Raw genomic sequence first — 16329 nt, 5'->3', positions numbered from 1 at the left:
TTTGGACATTTTGACAATATTAATTCTTTCAATCCAGAAGCATGGTACATCTTTCTATTTTTTGAAGTCTATCTTTGATTTCTTTCATCAACATTGCTTTGTTTTCACTTTACAGGTCTTTCTTGGTTAAATTTATTCCTAGGTACTTTATTCTTTTTGGTGCAATTATAAATGGGATTATTTCCTTAATTTCTCTTTTTGCTACTTTGTTATTGGTGTATAAAAATGCAACAGATTTCTAAAAACAAAAATGCAACAGACTTCTGTACATTAATACAGAGCCTTGAACTTTACTAAATTCAGTTATTAGTTCTAACAGTTTTTTGGTGGAGTCTTTTTTGCTTTTCTATATATAACATGTCACATGCAAAGAGTGGCAGTTTTACTTACTCCCTACCAATTTGGATGCTTTTTATTTTTCTTCTTTGATTGCTATGGCTAGGACTTCCAGTACTATGTTGCATAATAGCAGTGAGAATATACATCCTTGTCTTGTTCCTGATCTGAAAGGAAAAGCTTTCAGGGGCGCCTGGGTGGCTCAGTGGGTTAAGTGTACAACTTTGGCCTAGGTCATGATCTCATCGTTTCCAAGTTTGAGCCCTGCCTTGGGCTCTGTGCTGATAGCTCAGAGCCCAGAGCATGTTTCAGATTCTGTGTCTCCTTCTCTCTCTCTGCCCCTCTCCCATTCACGCTCTGTCTCAGAAATGAATAAATATTAAACATTTTTTTTTAAGGGAAAGCTTTCAGCTTTTCACCATTAAGTATGATGTTAGCTGTGGGTTTGTTACATAAGGCCTTTATTATGTTGAGATATATTCCCTCTAAATCCATGGTGCTTTTTTTAAAATGCTTATTTATTTATTCTGACAGGGGATGGAGGGGCAGAGAGAGAAGGAGAGAGAGAATCCCAAGCAGGCTTTGCACTGTCAGTGCAGAGCCCAATGCAGGGCTTGATCTCACAAACCACGAGATCATCACCTGAACCAAAATCAAGAGTCAGACACTTAACATACTGAGCCACCCAGGTGCCCCTATGCCACTTTGTTGAGAGTTTTTATCCTGAATGGATGTTGAATTTCATCAAATGCTTTTCCTTAATTTATGAAGATGATTGTACAGCTCTTATCCTTCATTTCCTTAATGGGAGGTATCACATTGATGTGTGGATTTTGAACCGTCTCTGCACTGCTGGAATAAATCCTACTTGATCATCATGAATGATTCTTGTAATGTTGAATTCTGTTTGCCAATATTTTAAGTATTTTTGCATCTATGTTCTTCAGAGATATTGGCCTATAGTTTTCTTTATTTAGTGTCTTTGTCTGGTTTTGGTATGAGGATAATGCTGGACTCATAAACTTGGAAGGTTTCCTCCCTCTTGTAGTTTTTACAACAATTTGAGAAGAATAGGTAGAATTAGCGGTTTTGGTAGAATTAATCTGTGAAGCCATCTGGTCCTAGACCATGTCTGTTAGGAGGTTATTGATTATCAATTCAATTTTGTTACTAGTAATAGATCTGTTCAAATTTTCTATTTCCTCCTCAGTTTTAGAAAATTGCATGTTTCTAGGAATTTAACCACTTCTAGGTTGTCCAATTTGCTGGCATATAATTTTTCATAGTCTACTATAATCCCTTGTGTATCTGTGGAATGCATTGTTACTTCTCCTCTTTCATTTTTGGTTTCATTTGAGCCTTTTACCTTTTCCTTGATGAGTCTGGCTAAAGGTTTATCAATTTTGTTTATCTTTTCAAAGAACCAGCTCTTAGTTTCATTTACCTGTTCTATTGAGTTTTTTTAGTCTCTATTTCATTTACTTTCACTCTGATCTTTGTTATTCCCTTCCTTCTACTAATTTTTGACTTCATTCTTCTTTTTCTAGTTCCTTTAGGTATAAGGTCAGATTGAGATTTTTCTTGTTTCTTGAAGCAAAAGGATTATTAATAAGATTCTGTCTGATTTAAAACTTGCACCCTCCCAATTTCTGAGTCCTAAATGATATTTATGTATAGAAAGAGGTATATTTAAGTAGAAGTCAAAATATTTTGGCCGGGGCGGGGGTGGGAATCATAAAATGTCACCAAATATTTTAGAAGCAGACTGGATTTCGGACATAAACGAGTAATTCAACTCCACTATTTAAAAAGTAGAAAAAACTAATGCCACAGGGTTTTTCCCAAGGTCATACAACTAAATAAATGGCAGAGTTGGAACTGAAACCCAAGTTTACTCAGTTCTTAGTTGATGAATACAATAACCAAACTTGCTAGCTCATTAAAAAAATTTTTTTAGAAAGTTTAGGCTCAAAAGCAAAAACAAAAAAACTATTATTATTTAAATACTATTCCCTGATAATAAACTAACAGTTCCCCATACCCTACAAAGCAGAAATTCCTTCCTAACTTTGGATATAGCAAACTCAAACTACATGTCACTTTAAACATATTAATAGTCATTACTACCATAATTACAACATTGATTTTTGGTATGGTATGGAGACAACTCAGAACTTCAGAAAACAAAAGAAATTTCACAACCAGTTTTCAAGCTAAATAACCTTAGCAAACATATTTATACTCGTACATTTAAGTTTATATGTAAAGTACATCAAGCAAGGCCTAAAAGTGAGAAATAGTTTTCCAAATTTGTGAATCACACAATGCAACCAACTCTTTCAGAATTATGGGTTGTATAATCATTAGGTTTATCTTGTTCGTTATACGAGAAGGTTTTCACATAAAATTACTTAATTTTGAAAGGTCAAACACCCAGCATTATTGGGTTACTTACTAGTTGCTTCTAAGAAGTACCTTTTATTATAAACGGCATATCTAAGTTAAACACAATAAGAAACAGCATGACCAAAAAAATGCATGTATCCTACACCAGTTTAGCAGATTTCTTTTGTCAAGACACCACATTCACTAAGAAATGTGTCAAGTCCGGGTAAAACTAACCTATGATGTTCAAAGCACCACTTTTTTCTGAAAGATGTCCATTGTCATCAAAGAGAAGGACTCTCAGCCCACAGTTCAATAATTTGCCCAAAACAATAGTATTTTTCAGTATGAAAGAGAAGTGTAATTAAAGAAGTACACAACACTCAGCCATAAAAGATCAGCAAATGGAATGGACAATATATTTACCATCACAGGTTCTACCAAATCCTTTAAACTGTGACTGCTATAATAAACTGAATTTTTATGAATAGGCATAAATAGTGGCATACAATAACCCTTTCCTTGTGGTAATTTCTTTTAATACCACCTTTGTAAATTAAACAAACTCTGACATACACACATAACCCCCTTATCTTCCTCCCATTTTATGGATGAATCATCCAACATAAACACTAACTAGACATAGCAAACTTTACTAATTACAAAAACTTTGCCATAAAATTCGAGGAAAAGATTTAATGATATACACGGCAAGGAATAACATTTTCTAATACTTTCCAGTGTTAAAAAATTCTTGGCTTACAATTATATTAACACTTGTAAAGAAGTAACTTATAATTATCAATCTAGATTTAATTGTAGCATACTAAAAATAAAACAAAGTACTATTTCTTTTTCTATCCTTACTTGTACCAGGAAGAATTTCAAGTCCAAGTATATTAAAAAAAAAAAAAAAAATGAGAGAGAGCATAAATTAAACATGTGCTCTTAAATACAAAAACAAAACAAAACACAACAGTGAGGCCAAAGTAAAACCTGAAATAAGGCTAAAAATGTACCATTAGTGTAAACCCATTTGTGTCTGTTTTAATAGTTGTATACATTAGAAGACATATCTAAATAAAGCCAGCTACTAGTACATGTATAAAATGTTTTTTTTAAAAGGTTACACTAGAAATTTATAGTGATTACCTTTAAAGAAAAAGACAAGGGGTTGAGGTCAAAAAATATCTTTCATTTTACAATTTTTTTTTTTTAACGTTTATTTATTTTTGAGACAGAGAGAGACAGAGCATGAACAGGGGAGGAGCAGAGAGAGAGGGAGACACAGAATCTGAAACAGGCTCCAGGCTCTGAGCTGTCAGCACAGAGCCCGACACGGGGCTCGAACCCACGGACCATGAGATCATGACCTGAGCCGAAGTCGGACACTTAACCGACCAAGCCACCCAGGCGCCCCAGAAATATCTGTCATTTTAAACAAATATAATATACTGAATATATCATGTGTATATATTTTAATTTTTCAAATACAAATAAATCATAAATAAAGTACTAAGTAGACCATGAGAAAAGAAGTGTTAGGTTGCCACAACAACAAAATTAAGGTTCAAGGGCATGGAAAACACAGAGGATTAGATAGTACTAAATACCCTTTAAGTGGAGAGAATGTGGTATTTTTGTAGGAAATGGAGTATAGACGTGGACAGAAAGGATAAATTGCTATTTACCACACCAAAATGTTGGATTTGTGATCAAAAGAAGTCACCTGAAGAAAAATACTACTACTTCTAAATTCCTCCTACTCTTTACTTTCAACCACTGGCTAGCTTTAGGATTTAAAAAAAGCCACATACAGAGTCTCGAGCCCCACCTAAATAAAATAAAAGGCTAGAACTATATTAGTGGTACCCAAGATCAATTTTTTTAAATGAATTTTAGTCATTCTGAGTAAACTGAGACAACTGAATGATAATGTATTAAGTTTTTCTACAAAGCTAACTTTACGGAATTTAGAAGCCTTTTTTATTCAATGAATTTTGTCCTTTCCACTTTTTTGATATTTTATGATACAACAGCAACAGCTAATAACATTTGTATTTTATTATGCTCTTAGAAAAATAAAAAGTTGTCACTTCTTTGTCCATCTTCCACACTTTTTTAATACATTTTACTAGTCCATGAAATCCAAAAATGTAGAACCCACTATAGTAAATGCTAAGCATAGTTATTTTTGAGTCCAATGGAAGGTTTAAATCTCCTTGTAATTTAACGTTTATTTATTTTTGGGACAGAGAGAGACAGAGCATGAACGGGGGAGGGGCAGAGAGAGAGGGAGACACAGAATCGGAAACAGGCTCCAGGCTCTGAGCCATCAGCCCAGAGCCCGATGCGGGGCTCGAACTCACGGACCGCGAGATCGTGACCTGAGCTGAAGTCGGACGCCCAACCGACTGCGCCACCCAGGCGCCCCAAATCTCCTTGTAATTTAATAAGGAGCCACATTTACATAGAAATAGCTATCTATATCCCTGGAGGTTTAAGGATGAATAGGACTTCAGAAATCATTAGGAAATCATTTAGAATATATGTTCATGCCCCCTGAATGCTTCAAATGGAAGATGCAATTATTTTATTCATCAAGTACCTATTGTGTATCTACCATGTCAGTAATGTAAAACATTTAAGATAATAAAAACTTGCTATGGTCTCACTTAAACTGAATAGCAGAACCAAGGGCTTGTCAGTGGGCAAGAAAACTCAGACTAGAAATTACCAGTACTTGGTATCAGAAAGTCATACACATGTCCAGTGAACAGAAATGCAAGCAGTCAAACAAAATTACCAAGATGAGTTGGCAAAATAAATAAACTAGCCATAGGGTCTAGGTTTTAGGAGCAAACGTCCTTTCTCTAAAAAGAGATGGCAATGAATTAGATAGGATACCTATTACTAGAACCAAAGTACTGAAAAAAGTATTTGGTTATCATAAACAGAAACAAATATACTGAAACTGATATGTAAAAATAAGAATATAGCAGCTAGTTTCATTACTAGCTTAGTAAGGAACATTTCCTTTAAACTAGAAAGAGGTTGGTCCTATACTAAGGTCTAGCTGCACTTTCAAATGAGCATTAAAAAGTGTCAGATGAAAAATTTAGAGAGCTAAATGAAAAGGAGCAAGGTCATTTAAATGAAGTCTAGTATTCAGAATACAGAAAGAACTTTTTATTTCTCTGCCTTTGAAACAAAAGTGAAACCATCAACAAAGAATTAGATACATATATAATAAACCCACTAAATTGTAAACCCTATACATGCAGTATGAGGTTTAAATTCCATCTTAATTTGTTGTGTACAAAATTACCTGTGCCAGATATTACATCCTATACTATTCTTTACAATTATATTTCTAGCATTAAAGAAACTTAAGTTTATGAGTCTTACAATTAAATGATTGTAATTCTTTTTTTTTTTTTTTCAACGTTTATTTATTTTTGGGACAGAGAGAGACAGAGCATGAACGGGGGAGGGGCAGAGAGAGAGGGAGACACAGAATGGGAAACAGGATCCAGGCTCTGAGCCATCAGCCCAGAGCCTGACGCAGGGCTCGAACTCACGGACCGCGAGATCATGACCTGGCTGAAGTCGGACGCCTAACCGACTGCGCCACCCAGGTGCCCCTGATTGTAATTCTTAAAGAAGTCTAGAGCTTTACATACTGTTTAATAAAAAGTTCTTCACAGATTATATATTTAAATCAATAAAATCCCTTAAAAATAAAAAATTATTTACGTGCCTCCTTATTAAAAGCTGTCAACATCTTAATCCCCAGATTTTATTATCTTACATGGCAAAAGGGAGTTTGCAAATGTAATTAAGATTATGGGCCATGAGATAGATTATCCTGGATTATCTGGTTTGGCCCACTATAATACCTTGAGTCTTTAAAAAAAAAAAAAAAAAAAAGAAAGAAAGAAAGAAACTTTCTCAGTTGTTTTCAAAGAAAGAGAACAGAACAGATGGCAATGTCAGAAGGACTAGACCCAGTATTACTGGCTTTGAAGATGAAAAGAGGTACCCACAAGCCAAAGAAAGCCAGCAGCCTCTAGAACCTGAAAAAGGGCAAGGTATCATCACATTCTCCTCTACAGCCTACAGAAAAGAAGGCAGCACTGTTGACACCCTGGTGTTAGCCCAAGGAGATTCTACAGAATTATAAGATAACAAATTTGTATTGCTTAAGCTACCTAGCTACCTAGTTTATGGTAACTTGTTATAGAAATAACAATATGTTCTAGAAATAGAAAATTAATGCAGTACATATTCTGCAAGTAACTAGGTTTACAAATTAAGATATTAACTTCAATTTACTCAGCCCAATTTTATAAACAATACACACACATGAAATAAGACACAAACATACATATAGACAAAAACACTAGACTAAAAATAAGATAATTTATATTCCAGTTAGTCTGACAACTAAATATTTGTCTGACCCTGGGTAAACTATTTCTTTGTCATTTGGACACCAATTTCTCCATCCATAACATGATTCTATAAAGCAATGGTTATGAAATAAGTCAAAACAGCAATTATAGTCAATGCTATCTTAGACTCAAGAAATCTCAGGATTAAACAGAGTATAGAAATATCTATTAATTCAAGATTATATTAATGATAATAGCATTGCATTATTAATTCCATTTATAACAGTGAATTCTATACTAAATGATATGAACAATTAAAAGAAGAATGACTTGGAGCACCTGGGTGGCTCAGTCAGTTAAGTGTCCAACCTCAGCTCAGGTCATGAGCTCGCAGTTCATGGGTTCAAGCCCCAAGTCAGGCTCTGTACTGACAGCTCAGAGCCTGGAGCCTGCTTCAGACTTGTGTCTCCCTCTCTCTCTCTCTCTGCCCTCCTCTACTCATGCTCTTTCTCTCAAGAATAAACATTTTAAAAAATTTTTAATAAATAAATAAAAAATAAAAGAAGAATGACTTCAAATGTGTAACAAAGCCCTTAACAGAAGAACCACATTTCAAGGCTGGAAAAAACAAAGATTTCTTTAAAGTCTACGATATAAAAAATATATGGGTCTGATAATTATATACAAAATATTGTAAAAAATATCAATTATAACAAGGTATTTATGTCATTTCCTAAAATAAATTCTGAGAGTATACACTATCAGAATGCTATAGTTCTTCATGAAGCTAATAAACCATCAGTCTTCTACAGTGATACTTCAAGATTTAAACAGAAAATAATTTTAAATAATTTTTCAAATGAATTACTAAACTACTCCTAAAACAATGATTATGTTAAGACTATCAAATCTCTGGCAGACAGTAATCAGTGCCATTTACTATAAATTCCAGCCAGATCAAAGAAACATTTTCAAACCAAAATGAAAATCAAGGGCAAGAGGAAATCCCAAATCAAAATATGGAATTCCACAACTACTAGATACATTTATAACTCAAATAACTGAAAAAAATAACTCTGTTTTAAGGGATTTAATCCACACATAATTCTGAAGTAGCACACATTTTTTTTTTGTTTTGTTGAAATTTACCACAGTTTATTATTTTTCTCCTCTTTTGTGTGTAGGAGTACCACTTTTAATCAGTCATTCCTAGAAATTTATGGCCCAAGCAAATTTCAAGAAGGAACTCCCATATTGTTTGTTAGGTAAAAGTAAACATATTGAACTCTTCCTACCATTTAAGCATTATAAACGCTGTAACCAAAGAAGCTAGCCAAAACTTTATCACCAATTATGTTTTCAGTTCGCTTGCCAGGGCATTTTTGTATTTTCATACATGCTATCTAGAACCTTTGAGGAATTAGTGATGAATTCTACTTTGCTAAGTGTGCAGGATAGGCATAAGTCAACATTAACTACTCTTTGTATAAGGCAATATACTAAGCACCCTTTCGGGGGGAGGTGAGGGAGGGTAGTGAAGAGAAATAGGTGTCTAAAGATCTTTTAATGCAACTGGGAAGGGAGCAAGAAGGAAAGGAAGGAGGCAAAGACATCACCATTAAGTGTGCATCTACAAAGCCCTGTGATGGGTACTTTTTTGTTTTATACTGTTCAGAAATCCTGTTGTGGATGACAGAAGCTGATTCTGGCATATTTAAACAGAAAGGAAATTAACAGCTAACCTACTGAATCTAAGAAATATGGAGAACCAGATTTGGAAAATGGTAAGGAATCAAGGAAATATAAGCAGAAGAGTCTTGGCTCAGAAATACTGATTAAGATTATGCTGCGAAAACCTCTTGCACTAGTACTGGGACAGTTGGACATTAGCCCCTGGACACTTACTACCACCCCAGGAAATAATCTTTGTTTCCTGCATCACTGCATAACTCTCCAGATTCAAAGTTCCAGTAGAGTTTGTGTTGGGACAAAGCTAGGTCATGTGCTCACTCCTTGCTGCCAAGTAAGAAATGGAATGTATGTCCTTGTTACTCTAACAAGGGTAGGCAGAACTCAGTCCCCACCAAAACTGATTCATTGGTGAACAAGGTTTGAAATGGAAAGAAGATTCAGATGTTGGACAGCCAACAAAATGGCAAGACTCACTGCTGTCTACCACCTTGCTTTCCTAACATCCATATGCACCACTCGTCCTTTATGTTAAAACAAAAATTCAGGGGTGCCTGGGTGGCTCAGTTGGTTAGGTGTCTGACTCTTGGTTTTGGCTCGGGTCATGATTTCACGGTTTGTGGGTTCAAGCCCGATATAGGGCTCTGTGCTGACAGTGCGGAGCCTGCTTGGGATTCTCTCTCCCTCCCTCTCTGTCCCTCCCCCGCTCACTCTCTCTCAAAAATAAATAATTTTTTTTAAAAATTAAAAAAAAAATCTCTACATTAAAATAAATCCTCCTATAGTGTCTGGGTAACTCAGTTAGGAGTCCGACTTCAGCTCAGGTCATGGTCTTGCAGTCCATGGGTTCAAGCCCCATGTTGAGCTCTGTGCTGATAGCTCAGAGCCTGGAGCCTGCTTCAGATTCTGTGTCTCCCTCTCTCTGTCCCTCCCCCACTCGTGCTCTATCAAAAATAAATAAAAATTTTAAAAATTAAATAAAATAAATCCTCTTGCCTAAAAACAATGACCCATCATAAAATAGAAAATGTACTCATCTTCCCAAAGGGAAATGACCCAATGTCTCAATAGTCTCTGCAGTCAGCTCCAAATTGAATATTTTATTCTTTGTGATATTTTATTCCTCCTCTAGTGATGATATAATCCTATCTTTATATAATGTAACTACGGTCTAAACTGTAAAGCAAACCACCAACATAACACAATACACAATAGTGTGGAAGAAAGGGAGATTATGTGAAATACATGGCAAAATAAAGAAGTAAATACAAGACAACAGTAGTCACATCTATAATTTTTCACAAGATATTTACGATATGTGGTGCATGTGACTTTCTTTTTTCACTCCCTACTTCATCTTCCCTTTCCTTTCAGACAGCATCTTAGTTGGCCAGGGTTTGGTTTTGGGGGCCCTTCCCATATAACGATGTAGTTGTCTTCATTAACTTTTTACAGCTTGGCAGATAAATAACTTATGTTCCATCCATACTTCTCCCTGTCCGCATTACATAGCAACAACCTTACATGCCCCTGATAGCCAAAATCAATAACTTCTAACAACCTATTAACAACCACCAGACCCCCCTCCCCCTTGCCTCTTTGTCCAGTAGTATCTAGAGCTGCAAGTGGCCAGGTATCAAGTCTCAGCTTTAATTTTTTTTTTTTTTTTAATTTTTTTTTTTCAACGTTTATTTATTTTTGGGACAGAGAGAGACAGAGCATGAACGGGGGAGGGGCAGAGAGAGAGGGAGACACAGAATCGGAAACAGGCTCCAGGCTCTGAGCCATCAGCCCAGAGCCCTACGCGGGGCTCGAACTCACGGACCGCGAGATCGTGACCTGGCTGAAGTTGGACGCTTAACCGACTGCGCCACCCAGGCGCCCCTCAGCTTTAATTTTAATAGAACCATTATAGCCCTATAGGAGCACTCCCCACTTGGATTCTAAAATCTTGAATGCAACAGAGCCCAGGTGTCAATGGGCAGCCCCACTTCTACTCTTGGTTCCCAGACATATGTGTTTTATCTAATTGGGAGCAAGTTTGTCTTAAAACACATGTCTGGGCAAATTAATTTATCAAAAATATTTTTAAGACATTTATACAGGGGCGCCTGGGTGGCTCAGTCAGTTAAGCGTCTGACTTCAGCTCAGGTCATGATTTCACGGTTTGTGAGTTCGAGCCCCACATTGGGCTCTGTGCTGACAGCTCGGAGCCTGGAGCCTGCTTCTGATTCTGTGTCCCCCTCTCTCTCTGCCCCTTCCCTGCTCATGCTGTCTCTCTTTGTCTCTCAAAAATAAATGTAAAAAAAAAAATTTTTTTAAAGCAATCTTTAAAAAAAAAAAAGACATTTATACAGATAAAATGATACTGTTATCTCTTAGGCTTTGAAATTCCTACATTCTGAAGAATTAAAATAAATAAACTCAATATTACCTTTAAAAAGCTACTTGTTCAATTAACAACACAGGAAAAAACAGATGTTGGCAAGTATGCACAGAAAGGAGAACCCGTGTACACTGTGGGTAGGAATACAAACTGGTGCAGCCACTGTGGAAAACAGTACAGAGGTTCCTCAAAAAGTCAAAATTCGAAATACCCTATGACCTAGCAAATGCAACACTAGGTATTAACCCAAAGGAGACAAAAATACTGAACCAAAGAGGCATATATGCTCCCTGATATTTATAGCAGCACTATCGAAAACAGCCAAACTGTGGAAACAGTCCAAATGGCCACTGACTGAAGAATGGATAAAGAAGATATGGTATACATACAATGTAATATTACTCAGCCATTAAAAAGAATCAAATCTTGCCATTTGCAACAACGCAGATAGAGCCAGAGTGTATTATGTTAAGCAAAATAAGACAGAGAAAGACAAATACTACACGATTTCACTCATTTGTGGAATCTAAGAAATAAAATAGACAAACATAGGGGAAGGGAAAGAAAAAAAAAAGAGGGAGGCAAACCCAAAGAGACTCCTAACTACAGAGAACAAAAACTGAGGGTTGATGGAGGGAAGTGGATGGCGGGTGGGCCAAATGGGTGATGAGCATCAAGGACAGCACTAGTGATGAGCACTGGATGCCACATATAAGTGATGAATCACCAAACTCCACAACCAAAACCAATTTTACCATATATATTAACCAACTAGAATTTAAACAAAAACTTGAAATTTAAAAAAAAAAAAAAAAAAGGCTACTTGTTCAGATTCTCAAAGAATAAAAAGATACATAATCTATTTTATTTAAGCCACTATGAATATAGCATGGGCAGAGCCAGGTGGCTATTTTGAGATATTCATCATTAAGATAACAGCTAATAGAAAATATTATTCAAATATTAGCAGATCTGGGGCGCCTGGGTGGCGCAGTCGGTTAAGCGTCCGACTTCAGCCAGGTCACGATCTCGCGGTCCGTGAGTTCGAGCCCCGTGTCGGGCTCTGGGCTGATGGCTCAGAGCCTGGAGCCTGTTTCCAATTCTGTGTCTCCCTCTCTCTCTGCCCCTCCCCCGTTCATGCTCTGTCTCTCTCTGTCCCAAAAAAAAATAAACATTGAAAAAAAAATAAAAAAATAAAAAAAAAAACAAAAAAACAAATATTAGCAGATCTATGTAAACCAGAAATTTTTAATTTCGGTTTTTGTATTCTTACCCAATACCTGGTCCTTTTTCATAAAACTCCTCTAGTATTATATGCTAAGTAAAGTTTTATAGCAACAGAGATTCTCACTAAAGCTAATTATAAGGAAACATAAAGTTACAAGGCATAACAATGTTAAATCCTAAAAGTGCTGTGAACATTTGTGTTTGTGGTGAATTGTTACATTAATGTCCCTCAATAAATCTCACTTCCTATATCTATCCTTGGTTGTCCCTTTCCTCATGACTCTAGATGTAGTCATGTGACTTGTTTTGACCAATGGAACACTAGCAAACATGAATCAATCAGAAGCTTAATTTGGGTTTGTGCATAGGACTTTCTCCTACTAATATGTACCAGTATGAGGTGAAAAAAACTGAACTGGCCTCCCTGCAAATGAAACATCACATGAAATGAGAAACCCAGGCATTCCAGTCACCCTAGCTGAGCCTGGTGCCCTGATGATCTATCAGCTACATGCAACCAGATGACTAGACTAAGTCCAGGTGAAGCCAGCATAACTGACCAGGCTACCAACAGAACTGTTATAAATAAATTGTTATTGTTTTCGATTCCTAAGTTTTGGGGTGTTTTCTTATACAACATATCTGACAGAGGATGCTACAAATATCCTGTATTATTAATATTGAATCCTGTGTTACACAAGAATGAATGGAAGGCAGACAGAACGAATGGGAACAATAAGATTGTCCTGGAAACCTCTAGAAGGGGAAGAAAACTATCCCTTGGAAAATATATTAGCACACACTTTTTAACAGTCAAGATGATTTTTGACGACAGCCTTGTTTAAACACACTTAAATCACAGAATCCAGTGGATTCAGAAGGAAACATATAAATAATGACAGTGAAACCACAACTACCTTTCTTGTAATTTAATACTTTGGTTTATGAGAAAAACATGGAAGCTTTAAGAAGAAAATTACACAGTACCTTCAAAAACCACATAGCATGTTCTACCTTATGATTTAATGTTAAAAAAAAGTATCTTCTTTCTCCTAGAATATTTCCCTTAGAAAACATAATTCTGCCAATATAATTATAGACAAATTTCTAAAGATGTAATTTATATAAGCAGTCATTTCTATTTATAAATGCCAAACATCTCAGTCTTTGTTCACTTAAATCAGTGTTGCCTTGCCTTTTATTTAAAAGTGGTAATTACAAGTTGCTTTCTATTAAGCCATCATTTTATCATTACGTTCTTGACAAAGCTTGGGAAAATATTTTAAAATCTTAGTACTCAATAAACATTATCAATTTGTTTTTTTAATTAGAACATGTAACAAATGCTTGAAGTAGAAGTCTTTGTATATTCTAGTACCCAAAGATGCTATTACAATTGCCATGAAGGATCATCGATTTAAAACGGCAATGAAAGAAAACATGTCTGTCAATCTTCAATGAACTCAATAATATAAGAATTATATTAAATGAACCCATTTAATATAAGACTGTATAAACAGGTTTTTAAAACTAGTTTTTAAATGGAGGCATTTATAATTTGGGGCCCAAAGTTAGGCTAATCTCTCAAAATCAGTTGCTCTGAATATAAACGTTTCATTTCATTTTCTACATCAGAATACATACCTAAAAAGGAGTATCTAGTGGGATTATTTAAATCTTTCTAATTATGCCCTTCCATTTCTATTGTTTTTTGCAATCCTTTCACATAAATAATTCTGACTTCAAAAATATCCTGCCTTGAACTTCCTATCAAGATGGCATAGTGAGTTTATATTTAGACAGACCCTATCACAGCTCCAAACACATGGTAATGGCAAAAGAGAAAGGAAGAAAACTGAGGGGGGTGGGGGATGGGGATGGGGAGATATTTAGCTAGCCTTAAAAAACAACAACAACTCAACTAAAAAATGGGCAAAAGACCTGAACAGACATTTCACCAAATAGGATATATGGATGGCAAATAAGCACATGTAAATATGTTCAACATCATTAACCAATAGAGAAATGCAAATCACAATGAGATATCAGTACATACCTACTAGAATGACTAAAATAAAAATACAATTACAAATGCTAGCAAGTATGTGGAGCAATTAGAATTCTCACACATTGTTGGGGGATGCAAAATGGCACAGCTACTCAAGAAAGCAGTTTGGCAGTTTCTTAAAAGTTAAACATACACTTACCATAGGACCCAGCAATCCCAGCAATCTAGGTATTTACCCTAGAGAAATGAAAACATATGTTCACACAAAAACCTGTACATGAATGTTTACAGCAGCTCTGCTCAAATACTCCAAAACAAAAACAAAAAACAAAAAACAAAAACACCCAGATGTCCTAACTGTCCTTCAACTGGTGAATGGATGAACTGTGGCACATTTGTACAACAAAATACTACTCAGCAATAAAAAGGAATGAACTATTTATACATGCAACTTGGTTGAATCTCAAAAACATTATGCAGAATGAAGGAAACCAGTCTCACCTAAGGCTAAATAATGTATGATTCCACTGATACAACATTCTTAAAAAGATAAAACTACAGTGATGAAGATCAAAACGGTGGTTGCCAGAGGTTATAAGTAAAGGAAGGCATAACTAAAATGAAATAGCACATGAGAAGTTTTGGTTTCATTGGGATTATTTTCTATCCTGACTATGGTCATGGAGACATGCACCTATACATGTGTTAAAATTCATACAACTATGCCAAAAAAGGAAGGGGGATGCAATAAGTGAAGGGAATTAAGTGCACACTTATCTTGATGAGCACTGAGTAATATCTGGAATTGCTGAATCACTATATTGCACACATGAAACTAATATTATGCTGTATGTTAACTACATTAGAATTAAAATAAAATTAGGGGGCCTGGGTGGCTCAGTTGGTTAAGTGGCCAACTTCAACTCAGGTCATGATCTCATAGTTGATGAGTTTGAGCCCTGCATCAGGCTCTGCTCAGGATATTCTCTCTTTCCCTCTCTCTCCGCCCCTCCCCAGTGCGTGTACCCATGCTCATTCTCTCTCTCTCCCAAAATAAACTTTAAAAAATAACTGAACTTAAAAAAAATTTAAGAATTAAATCTATATTTACATATTTTAATAATTACATAAATAGTATTTAAATATTTATATTTATTCCCCACATTGCTATCTTGTGGTCCAGAAATAAAATAAAAATGTAAAGTGGTGAGCAGAGCTAAAGCTACAAACCTATTGAGCTCCTTTGTACAGAAGAAAGCAGTAGCAGATTTTCAGTTCCTGTAGGGTAATAGGAATTAAAGTTTGCTAGCTCTAGCAAAGACCACAGCTAGACTCACTGCTTGAACTTACACTACAATCCTAGTCTCTGGAAAGATGGATGAGAGGAAAAAATAAAACTACTGTCAAAATACTACTGAGACTAAGGCTTTAAAGGAATTGCAGAGAAGGAGCCCAAAACCCTGCAAAGATATTATTCCCCTCAAGTTGTTGACTTACTCCTAAACTGCATATATATAAGGCAAAACTTAAGAATGCCAAAAGAAAAAGACAGCTGGGAAGTTAAAGATCTGAGCTGAGATTTCAGTAACCTCACAACTGAAGAGATTACAATTTAGGGCCTGGCAATTTAAAAGGACCTTGATAAAATAACCTGGCCTTTGAGTTGAGACTTCAGAATGGCCTGGGTTTAGGACTAAAGGCCCCAACATCAAGTAAGAACAAAAGTGAAATAGCTCAATCCTAGCAAAGCCTAAAACAAGATCACAAAAATAATTCACAAAACAGACATGTAAATATTTTACATCAAAATATCATTCCCGTTTTAAGTGTAAGCCTTCAAATACTTATGTTCCTATTGTATGGATTTAAAACAGCTAATTCATGTGAAGCCAGTTTATGTCTCC

General features: G+C 35.6%; 1 protein-coding gene across 23 annotated transcripts in view; it reads right to left on the bottom strand.

Moving 5' to 3' along the window:
• The window catches only part of GPHN (gephyrin), a 631205-nt gene that overhangs the window by 578843 nt on the left and 36033 nt on the right, over positions 1–16329 (bottom strand). Inside the window, exon 2 of one of the 23 annotated variants that reach the window (XM_045451309.1) lies at positions 14625–14662. The exons of the other annotated variants lie outside the window; for them this stretch is intronic. The gene's annotated coding sequence lies outside the window, so the exon portion shown is untranslated. The remainder of the gene's footprint in view (positions 1–14624; positions 14663–16329) is intronic. 23 annotated transcript variants of the gene reach the window in all.

This window comes from Leopardus geoffroyi, chromosome B3 (assembly GCF_018350155.1).
Source record: "Leopardus geoffroyi isolate Oge1 chromosome B3, O.geoffroyi_Oge1_pat1.0, whole genome shotgun sequence".
Taxonomy (NCBI): domain Eukaryota; kingdom Metazoa; phylum Chordata; class Mammalia; order Carnivora; family Felidae; genus Leopardus; species Leopardus geoffroyi.
This window is presented reverse-complemented; position numbering and strand designations above follow the sequence as displayed.